A 12634-nucleotide genomic window follows, 5' to 3' on the forward strand; every position below is an offset into this window, starting at 1 on the left:
TCTCCTCACCATGTTGACCCATTCATATTTCTATTGAGATTCTGAAACCACATGACCAGCTGTTGTGAGAGGTGGGCCACACTGAGAAGTCATCAAATGTGCTCAGAGTTGATAAAAAATAAAACACTGATGGAGTATATTATTGCAAATAACAGAAGGCTGGAAAATGGAGGGAGGTTTAAACATATATTTATATGAACTGATAAAACTCCAAAAGTCAGAGGTCAAAATGAAAAGGCTGGCTGAGTATGAGACTCTGAAGAAGAGATGTTTCAAAAAATGTATAATTAGAAAACAAAACACACATGGAAAACATGATTTTTTTCTGCTGTACCAGAGAAACTGCTAGGAACAGACTATTAATTTTATGAAAGTACAAATAAGCAACTGGGCTGGTATTCCAGCACAGGATTTGTTATTGAAAGGGCACATTGTGTGTATGATCCAAACATGGCCATGAGAAAGCAGCCAAGACCTTTATTAGTAAAGATGCAAACATACCAGCAGAAAGAGTCGATCCTGACAACATTGGGGCAGAAGGCCAAAGTATTAAAAGTTGAAGACAGTAGAGTGTTTATGGAAAATAATTATTTTCTGTGCTTAAGAAGAGAAGCACATTTATTCCAGCAATTAGCGTGTGAGATTCAAGCTGCTGTATCCAGCTGTTTGCAGAATATTTTTTTCCTGGAGGATCAAAGTAATTTTGAAGCAGAAAGGAGGGCTAAGAAGGAAATACAAATGTTTCTTCAACAAAAAATAAGGCATCAGACAGCAAAGGACCCTGCTTCTCATTCTTCTCATACAGAGACTTTGAAATGAAACCTTTCTAGTGTTTCAAAGGAAAATGCTTGACAGATGGAGAAATGCACAGGAGTTGACTAGAAGAATCAGGAGTACCTTGGAATTGAACCAGAGTCTGGAGTTGGGGAATGTAGATGAACAGGAAGAAGACCATCAACATGGAAATTAGTGAAGAAATGTGAGATTACAAAGCATTAATCAGATTTGTGAAATGTGGCTGTAAAAGAAAAAGTGGAAATAATGGACTTCTGATGACTTTATTAAACTTGTGAGGGACGGGACACTACATGTCATTAATGTTCGAAAGGACACTAAGGACACGATAAGAGGAAGGGTGAAGGTAACTGTAAGCAAAACAATTTATATTCTTAACAGTATTTCTGTAAAATATTTCATAATATGAATTACATCTTATATAGTGAAGCATTTTCAGATATTGTATGTGATAAAGATATTAACTTAAACAGATGTATTTTTTCTTTCTTTCTTCCTTTTTAGAATTAAGAAATGTCAGAATTACAATCCAAAAAAAGAAGGAAAAAGCCAGACAAAAGAATATTTAAGTTAATGGGTTGTTGTGGGGGATGTAAAAGTAAAAGATCATAATATACATAAAGCTGTTATAATTTCTCTTACCTTTCCATAGGCGAATGTCTGGATTAAGACTCTTGGCTTAATCTAATAACAGGTTTTAAGTGGAAATAAGTAAATAAGAAAACACTAAATGTAATGAAAAGTTTTCCTTTAGCAATAAATGGTTCAGCATGACTTTAGAAGACTTCAGCTGAGGGCTGTCTTTCTTTCTTATGTTTCCATGACATTAGCAGATTATATGGGAATAAAAAGACAGAACACTGGTTTCTTTGAGGCTAAAAGTTGATCTTTTCTGAAAGCATGTACGTTTTTCAAATCTGGGAGGGGAATAAAGATAAAATAAGATCAGACAGCAGTTAGTGTATGTAAGGACACAGGCAGTAACATGCGTCTTAGCATGAATAAACTTAACTTTAGGCCAGATAATGCCTATGTGTGCAGCTGTCTATTTGGGACAGTTCCTATTAGGAGGGTTGAACATCATTATTTGAAGATGTACATAGTTGTGTGTTTGTTATAGTTAATAGGCTATGGCAAGTGTTCTGGGGTGTTCTTTTGAGGTTTTTTTTATTAAAACAAAAACTCTTTTGACATAGGTTCAAATGGAGAGGACAAGAAACTGTATAAAACCTGCCAAACTGTAGTAGGTTCATGTATCAAATAAGTTGGAAATAGACATCTAAAAAGCTGTCATATAAAATAGGCTAGAATAATAACCTGCTATTATAATGGCAACACTTTCCATCCTGTCTTGGAATGTGAATGGTCTCACAGGTATAACCAGAAAGGAAAGAGTGTTGAATTTTATTAAGAAATGCAGAGTACAAATTGCAATGCTATAGGAGACAGCAGAATATCAGGGACAAAGGAAAATAAGAATACTTTGACTGGTAGGGAAACTGGAATATTGATAGAAGAGGGAGAAAGTTAAAAATGGTAGATGTGTGGTAGTAAGTGGCTACTGGCAAGGAAAGAGGTTTATGTGGGCATGTTTTTACATTCTACCTAAAACCACTATTATGGAGCTTAATAAAATTAATAAGAATAATTAGCTTTCAGCAGGGAATATTACTTATAGGTGATGACAGGAATTTGATTTTCAACAGTGAAGATGTATCTGGTGGGCCTAGAAGGGAAAATATAACAGAAGATGGTAGATTTCTGAAGAAATTTCTGAAAATATGTGGTATAGAAGACTTGAATTTAGTAGTCGGAACTTATTCCCCAAGGTACAATAACTGGACTAGACAGAAATTATATTTTACATGAACATCTGCATTTAATAGAGTTTTGACACATATCCAGGAACTATTTCAGATAATGTGCCAATAATAATTAAGATAAACAGGAAGGGTAATGAAGTTAAAATGAGACATTGACACTTCCCCACATACCTGTTAAAAAGAGAGGAATTTAAGGAATGGGTAGCGAGATTATTCAGGAGTTATTAGGGAATTTAGAAAAGTTCTTCAGAAGTTATATCTAGTGAATGGGATAATATGAAAGTGAAGTTTAAAAATAAGGTAGAAATAAAAGAAAAGGAGATATGGTTAAAAAGTAACAAAAATTATTTAGACGGACTGACAAATGTTAAGCTATTGCAGAATAGGGGAATCTCACAGCGCAAGAAGAGGTGCAAGCACAGAGAGCTAAATAGAAAATAAGAGGTTACCTCAATAATATGCATGAGTTTAGAAAGATTGCTGTTAAGCAACTGATTTTTGATAACAATAGAGCACAAAATCTTTTAGCACAATTCGGGCAACAGAAAATAAAAAGGGTTGTTGGCAAGCTTAAGGAGCATATTCCAAGGAAGATAAGAGATCATGTAGAGATACTAGAAATATTTTGTAAATTTTATGAAAGCCTGTATAAAATAGAGGAATGTGGAAATCAAGAAAAGTACAAATAGAAAAGTTTATGGAAGAATTAAATATGTTAAGGTTAGAGGTATATGAGGCTCAATTGCTAACAGGATAGGAGGAGATGAGATAAAAATGGTGATATATAACCAATCCACAGGAAGGTCCCCAGGAATAGATGGTATTCCTGTGGAAGTCTTGAAGCTAGGAGGGAAAAAAATGATAAAGATCTGGAAGGTTTTGTTTAACAGTCTTTTAAGAGGAGAAGCACCAATGTCCTGGACGAAAGTGGTAGTGGCTGTAATACCTAAAAGAGTAAAGACCCATCAGATCCAGATTCATACATGCCCAATTCAGTTGTAAACCATTACTATAATGTTTTTATGTCTATAATGGCTATAAGAATGGCAAAGATGTTGCCAGAATTGCTAGAGATGGATCAATGTGGTTTTGTGAAGGGGAGGCAAACATCTGACACCATTAACAGAAGATTGATGATCCAGAGGGAAGCAGAATGTAAGAAAATACCACTGTTGTTGGTTGGTCTTGATGCAGAGAAAGCATTTGACAGAGTAAGCTAGGTGTTTATGAGCAGGAAAATGGAAGCATTTGTATTCCCTGATAAAATTATAAGGTTGATTAGGAGGATATATGAGGCATTGTAGACTAAAATTAAAGTGGGTGGGTTTCTCTCTGATAATTTCTGTTTGAGCAGAGGAACCAGACAGGGGTGTTCTCTTTTGCTTTATTATTTGAATTATATTTAGAACCATTGTCAAAGAAAACAAGGGACTCAGAAATTCAAGTATATAATTGGTATGCTAGTCAAAAAAAGACAGCTTTATATGAAGATGATATTTTATACCTGATAAAAACCAGAAAAGGGCATTTCCTTTTGAGGCAGTTTCAGATCTTTTCAGGATACAAAACTAATAAAGCCAAAAACAAAGGCAATAGCCGTAAATTATGTACCCACACACAAATTGGTTCAGCAATATCCATATTTGCGGGGATACCATGAAATGAAGTGCTTAGGAGCAGGGATTAAAATGATTCTGGTGTGGCAGCTAAGGATATGTGGGAAGAGACTAAACAAAAGATAATTCAAAAACTGAGAAATTGGAAGCTTTGTTATATGGATATGGGTTGCAAGATGCAAGCAGTTAAAATGTTTTTAGTCCCTTTAGTTTTATACACAGCTCAGGCATATTTTTATCAACCACAGAAGAAGATGTGGATAACAATTAAAGAGATGAAGGATTTTATCTGGGAAGGGAAGATGTCAAGAGTCAAGTGGGATAAGCTGATTCTTCCAATAGTGCAAAGCGGTTTGGGATTACCCGATTTGAAGGGGTATTTCAGAGCTACACAGTTAAGGCTCCTATATATAGCACAAGCAGAAACCTATAATTCAAAATGGAAAGGGGTGATGATGAAATGGGGGGTCAAGAACTAAGGAAAGATTGGAATTTTGGATGCATATCCTTAAGGAGAATGATGGTAACCATACAGAATATTATATTCATAAAGTAGCAGAAAGTATTCAAATAACTAAGCCAACTCAAGAACGGAGAAAGACGATTCTGCTGTTAGGGATGATTGCAATTAGGGATAAAGACAACAGGCAATGGAGGACTGGAATTTATTGCAGAAAACTGGCAAAAGAACCAATGTATTGGGAGCAAATAATCAGAGATGGAAAGGTATTAGAATGGGAAGAAGCCAAGAATTTATTTGGACTGCAGGCTACAGATTGCCTTCCCTATCAAAGATTGATATCAGAGTATAGGCAAAGAGAAATCAATAGGGGGGTCCTAAGTGAAAGACCAGCACTGGCAGAGTTTTTAGTAGAATCTAGAACTGAAGCTGCTGTTAAAAAAGAATAATTAGTAGAGCATATAAACTATTGCATGATAACTTTAAAAAACAATCAGAACAGATTAGAAAGGATTGGGAAGAGAAATTGGATAAGTAATTCATAAAGAAACAATGGGGGTGTATGAATGCCTTCTAATATTTATTTTATTTATTTTTACATTTGTTATCTGGGTTAGTCTGACTGGCCTAGAGAGACCTTTTTTAGTGGAGACCTGAGGAGAAAAGCTCCAGGAAAGTAATTAAAAAATGAGAAGAAAACTAACAATTCAAGGTGTAAGTTACCTAACAGTACAAAAACAGAGAAAAACATACAATATGAATATATACAAGGCAAAAGTACAGTATTTTGAGAATGCAGTAGCAATATGTTTGAAAAAGTTGGTTAGCATTAAGTTATTTACAAGGAATGTAGCAATGCCTAAAATAAAAAGAATTCAGAGTAACATCATGACATAGTACAGCAAAGATGCATTTAATAGCATAGGTACTAACTGCAGAGAGAGTAATGTATGTAGACAGTTTAAGTAGGTAATAGGCAGATATGTTAATTGAGAGAAGAAGAAAAATTCATTAAGTCATTTCCTGACAAGTACAGATCCATGCATGTTGGAAATGAATTTTTAGTTGCTTTTTGAAGTTGCCACTTTTGGTAGTGGAGCGAAGGGACAATGGAAGTGTGTTCCATGAGTATGCAATTGAATGACTATAAAGTATTTTTCTCTGGCTTGTTCATCTGCAGAAGGTTTTGTTGTGTGCTTCTGAGGTCACAATTGGGTGTATAGCCTGTAATTATGGATGTAAGGGTAGGGCAGGAGTTGGGGCTATTTAGGATGATGTGTGCAATTTGTAGTTGTGATATTTGAAGCATGTGGGGTAGCTCAAGTCATCTTAAGCTTTTCAGAGAAATGCAATGATGGGACTTGTAGCTGTTACTGGCTGCAAATCTGGTTACCTTGTTATAGGTGGTTTCTAGTTTGGTTAAGAGATTATTTTGGAGGTTTGTAAGTATGGGAGCAGCATACAGCAGGGATGGTAGAATAAATGTTTGAGCCAGTATAGGTCTAGATTTGTTAGGTATATATTTGTTGTTGCGGTATAGCAGACCTTTGATTGGACTTTTTGATACAGTTTAAGATAAAAAGTTAGAATTTTAATTGGTCGTCTATAATAACTCCAAGCAATTTGGTGTTTGAGTTGGCAGTAATAATTGTTTTATCTAAGGATGAGATGGTGAAGTTGTCTTTAGCTGGATTGAGGTTTTTTTGGAAGGAAAAGGAGAAGCCTGGTTTTTTGGGGGGTTCAGAAGCAGGTTGTTTTCAGTTAACCATTGTTCTACTAGGTGCAGAGATTGTTGAGTGACAGTGTGGAGATTTTATATATTATCAGAGGTGTTGATAATTGTGGAGTCATCTGCATACTGTATTAAGGTAGAGTGGGGGCAGGAGACATGGAGGTTATTTGTAAATATATTAAAAGTAAGGGAGCCAAAAAAGAACACTGGGGAACTCTGGTCTTAAGATGGAAAGGGGAGAAGGATGTTTGCCATCTGATGGACTGATATTTGTTTGAGAGGTAGCTGTTTAAACTGGAAGGTAGTGGAGGTAGAGTTGTAGGTTGGAAAGTTTAAGGAGGATGAAATGGGAAATGGTATCAAATGCTTTGGATAGGTTGAGAAATAGAGCTGATATGAGTTTCTCATCTTCTCTGGCTTGGGCAATGGCAGTACTTTGCAAGGGACAGAAACTGTGCTGTGTGGGTATAATTAGGTTTACCTTAAGAGGTGGTTTAATATTTGTCTATGTATACATTTTTCCAGTATCTTGGATAAGTGAGATAATATGGCAATAGCCCTGTAATTTGAGGGTTCTGGAGAGTTTCCTCCCTTGTGGAGAGGTATTATGAAGATTTTTTTTCCAGATATATGGTACTGTATTTTTTTGGATGGATCTATTGATAAGTATAGATACAGGGTATGTTACGGATTCGGCTACATATTTGAGAAATAAGGGAGGGAGTTTGTCAGCTGATGGGGAACAGTTTTTGAGTTTACGAAGTGATCTGATGAATGAAGTTGCTATGGGTGGTAGGGAGAACAAGGGAAGAGATGAGGTAGAGTCTTAATATCGATAGTTTCTGGTTTATGCAACAAAGTCTAGAAAGTTTAGGATCTTTGCTTGGGAAGTGTTTACATAGGTATTTTTATACCCCAAGTAGACTCCAAAGAATTTTTCCTCAGCTAGACAACAAATGTTGGAGGTGTAATGGAGAAGAGAGAGGTAGTTGGGAACATATTTTCTGGATATGTAATGAGTTGACAGACTTTAAAGATTCCCTGCAGACTACTCTGTCAGAGATTTTGGGTAAGTAAATTGGTGTAAGTAAGGAAATTATTTTTTGAGCTATAATATAGAATTGGAATGGCCTAGACATAGTAAGGCCTTGCTGAGTCTAATTATGGTGGCTGCCAAAAAGCAATTGCTATAAAATGGAAATAAAATTCTTAACCATTTTGGACATTCTTAAACTATCCCTTGCTGCCACCAGCACACAGCATTCACTACTCATTTTAGCCCCATCTTTTCTTATTACAACTAGCTCTACATTGTGTGAAGGAAAACTTAACGTAATCAGCCAAGACGGTCCTTCACAATTGCTACAGGCTATTTCTCCCTTTAATGTTGTAATATCATTGGAGTTGAACACTGGCGGTTTTCCATCCCAAAAAGGAGTGACTGCATACGTTTTATATGTATTTTTCTGCCTTAATGGCACTTTAATACTGATCTTAAAGCTTAACTGTTGTAGTTGAACCTGGACAGGGTCTGGATGGCAGCAAGGTATAGTCCTCTCTCCCTGTGTGCTCTAATCTGGAGTAGTGACTCTAGCTCTGTCCCAGCCCAATAACACAATTTACTACTTCCTGAAACTATCTACAGTGTTAAGGCAACATAGCAAAACCAGAGCAAACATTAGACTTGCTGCTTAAATTATTTAATAACATTGGTCCACTGAATTAACCTTAAAGGCACCTTATACCCAGTAAAATATTCTGTAACAAACCTTACTGATTGTTTCTGTGTGTGACATTTGTTCTATCGGCTCTGCCCACTCCATTTGCCCTCGCTCATCTAGGGCTCACTCTGCTCCCCAACCATACCCCCAATTTCACCCTCCCCCACTAACCCTACATTTATTCTTACCCACAACCACACCTTCTAACAACCAATCCCATCACTCCACACCCACCAGATATAAACCCCATTACTAGTATTTCACCCTCCCCTAATCCATCCAAGCCCACTCTGTTTTGCCTCCAAACAAATTTAATCCACCACCACCATTTAAACAAAATTTTCCCTCTCTACACATCAAATACCAACAAACCAAAAATAACTACCTTCTAACAAGACACCCCTGCAACTTACAACTCTTCACATCACCACCAGCTCACTACTTCTACTCTTGTATTCCCTTTCCTCCTATGGCACTCCACTACTACCTACTAATCTCTCGGCCCGGCGATACATGAACCTACTACAGTTTTGCAGGTATTATACAGTTTCTTGTCCTCTCCATTTGAACCTATGTCAAAAGAGTTTTTGTTTTAATAAAAAAAAACCTCAAATGAACACCCCAGAACACTTGCCATAGCCTGTTAACTATAACAAATACACAACTATGTACATCTTCAAATAATGATGTTCAACCCTCCTAATAGGAACTGTCCCAAATAGACAGCTGCACACACAGGCATTATCTGGCCTAAAGTTAAGTTTATTCATGCTAAGATACATGTTACTGCCTGTGTCCTTACATACACTAGCTGCTGTCTGATCTTATTTTATCTTTATTCCCCTCCCAGATTTGAAAAACGTACATGCTTTCAGAAAAGATCAACTTTTAGCCTCAAAGAAACCAGTGTTCTGTCTTTTTATTCCCCTATAATCTGCTAATGTCATGGAAACATAAGAAAGAAAGGCAGCCCTCAGCTGAAGTCTTCTAAAGTCATGCTGAACATTTATTGCTAAAGGAAAACTTTTCATTACATTTAGTGTTCTCTTATTTACTTATTTCCACTTAAAGCCTGTTATTAGATTAAGCCAAGAGTCTTAATCCAGACATTCGCCTACGGAAAGGTAAGAGAAATTATAACAGCTTTATGTATATTATGATCTTTTACTTTTACATCCCCCACAACAACCCATTAACTTAAATATTCTTTTGTCTGGCTTTTTCCTTCTCTTTTTGGATTGTAATGCTGACATTTCTTAATTCTAAAAAGGAAGAAAGAAAGAAAGAAAAAATACATCTGTTTAAGTTAATATCTTTATCACATACAAAATCTCTTCATTACCCAGCCTAAGCAGACCATTAAAGTATACCATAGCCCCAACTCTCTTCCCTAACACCCACATAGACTATCATGCAAAAAAGTTCCTACCTCAGTAATCGACAACCCAGTCCTGTTCACAGATACACCAAACTCTACAACAACCTCCAAACACCTGTTACACCTAGCTAAGCAATTAATCTGCTCTTGGGATATACACCCTAATCCTGGTCCCACTCCAAAACAATGCATTACCTAGTTCTATCTCACTTGACCCTGATCTGTTTCACCAAAAAAAAAAATCTTTCCATCTCCTCCATAATATGAATGTAAGCAGTATCTCTAATAAAGTCCATGACCTGCATGCTCTGCTCTCTCTCTATACTCAGCGACTTGGCTAAAACCAGACATTAACAGTAATGAAATCATAGCACCAGGATGCAATATTCTACGTAAAGATGGGATAAAATAAAGAGGAGGGGGTGTAGCAATCTTATTCACCTATCACTTGATCTTTTAGATATAAGAATCCCTGACTCAGAAACTGCTGAAATAATAATTGCTAAATTAAAAATCAACCCAAAAAGAACATAAACGTCATAGGTGGTTACATCCTACCTGGAAACAATATTCCCACACTAGAAAACATACTACACTGGACTTCCTATTCCCTCCCACAAGAAACTATCCTAATGAGTGACTTCAACATTGACTGGCTCACCTGCTCCTCTCAAACCCAACATCCCATGTTAACCTTCACGGGTTAACCCAACTCATCTACATCTACTACTAGGACTGATAAAACTTCTAAATGACAGTCCATCCAGCTACCCTTAGATGACATTGTTAACTCCTTTAACTCCATCTTAGACATACTTAACTGCCATGCACTGCCTAGAACTATTAGAGTAAAATAAAACTATGCAACCTGGTTAAGAATGCAGATCCTTATTGAAAGTTAGAGATAAGGCCTGAGAGCATTTTCACAAAAACAAAACCTATCTAACAAGGCAAGCATTCCTAGAATTTCATAATAAAACTAAAAAGCTGGTAAAATGGGATAAAATCAATTACTACCACAATATTCAGAAAAAAAATATCAAAACAACCCACAAAAGTTCTGGGCTGCAGTTAAAAACATATTACAGCCAGGCAAATCAGCTACTCCCACCACATCAACACCCAACAGTACTAATAATTTAGCAACCCAGTTTAATAAATACTTTACAGAAACAATTCAAGCCCTCATAAATTCTCAGAACACCTTTAACCACACTGCTCCTATCACAGACCAATATGTCACCCACACACAAACTTCCTCCAAACAGTTTACATTTCAACCAGTGTGTCTGTTGATACCATCAAAAAGCTAAAACCAACTACCCTGGCTGCAGACAACCTCCCTGCTGACTTCCTGCAAATTTCAGCAGGAGGACTAGCCTACCCAGTAGCCATACTCCTTAAAAGAGCTATCTCAGAGAGCCTGATTCCTGCTGTTTGGAAAATATCCCATATTCCACCCTTACACAAGGGAGGTAACTCCACTGAATTAACAAACTATTGCTTTATTGCCATCCTATCCCCTCTTATCTAAAATTCTAGAAAGAGTTCATACACAATTTATGGATTACCTTCACAAACATAAATTACTTTCAAACACTCAACATGGTTTTTGCCCCTCTCACAGCACCACCACCACAGCCCCAATGTCCTTTATCAACACAGTGAACCAACATAGGAATAATGGATAATTTGTATCTGCCATACTCCTAGAACAATCCAAGGTCTTTGATATGGTCAATTACACTAAATTAATCAATGTTCTCTCCTCCCTAAACCTCAGTACCTCCTCTATTACCTGGTTCCAAACATATCTAGCAGGATATTAACAGGCCATCCACTGGCAACATCAAGTGTCCCCCCTTCTCCCAGTTACTTTAGGAGTCCCACAAGGTTCCATCCTTGGATCCCTTCTATTTTCTGTTTTCATCAACCAACTCCACACCTCCACACTACGTGCCACTGTGGTTCAATATGCAGATAACTCAACTCTAATGTGCTCAGCTTCTTTGCTACAAAAACTCCTCACTAAGACCCAAGAATCCTTTCTATCTGCTGAAACATGGTTCACAAACTCTCAATTTATTCTTAATCCCAACAAAACAAAACTTCTTCTCTTCTACCCACATAAACCCCCCTTCCCTTACTCATCCTTTGACATCTTATTCAAAAACAAAACCATCATCACCCCAACAACCCATACCAAACTGCTAGGTGTCGAAATCAACAACTTGAAATTTGATATCCATATTGCCCAAACCATTAAAAAAGTCCACAAAAAAACTTGACCTCCTTTACAGGAACAAAAAGTTTCTAACAAACAGCACAAAAATCATTATTGGTCACACACGCCTCTTGTCAACTCTCTTATATGCCTTCCCAGTACTTACAAACCTCTGTAAAACCGACCTTGCCAAACTTAAATCTTGCTACAATAAAATTGCCAAATTTGCCACAGATGCTTCATACAGGTCACATCACTGCACACCTCTCAAACAGCTAAAATGGCTTGAACTTCCTCAACTACTACACTTTAATCAACTGACCTTCACCCACAAAATCCTCCATCAACCAGATAAAACCCCTGCTCTCAAAAACCTCATACAGCCATACACTACCTCTAGATCCCTCTGCTCTAGCAATAAATCTCTTGTAGACATTACCAAATCAAACAATTCAGCTGGTGAATCACTTTTTTTCAAACTATATCCCAAAACTATGGAATAAACTACCAACCTCACTTGCTTGAAACTGCTCTTCTTTACAATTTAAAAAACTCCTAAAAACACATCTCATAAATACCTGGCTCTGTCCCTGCAACTATCCAGGGTAGCTCACTTCTCCTGCCCCTGTAACTAGAAATTCCTTTTGAACTTTTTCTTTGCCTCCATAACTACAATTTCTTTCTGAATTAGTTTTTGATAGCTTTATCAGTCTTAATTGCAAGGAATAATATATTCCCTCCATCACTAAATTGTTATTACTATGTTGTAAATGGAAATCTCCTTGAATTGCTGCAAGTACATTGTAAACTGTAAATGTATACTTCCCATGAATTGTACGTACCAAAAATACGTAATTTGTTTTTTCTGAGAACTGCTACTATTTC

This window comes from Protopterus annectens, chromosome 6.part0 (genome assembly GCF_019279795.1).
Source record: "Protopterus annectens isolate FY-2018-M chromosome 6.part0, PAN1.0, whole genome shotgun sequence".
In the NCBI taxonomy this organism is placed as follows: Eukaryota; Metazoa; Chordata; order Ceratodontiformes; family Protopteridae; genus Protopterus; species Protopterus annectens.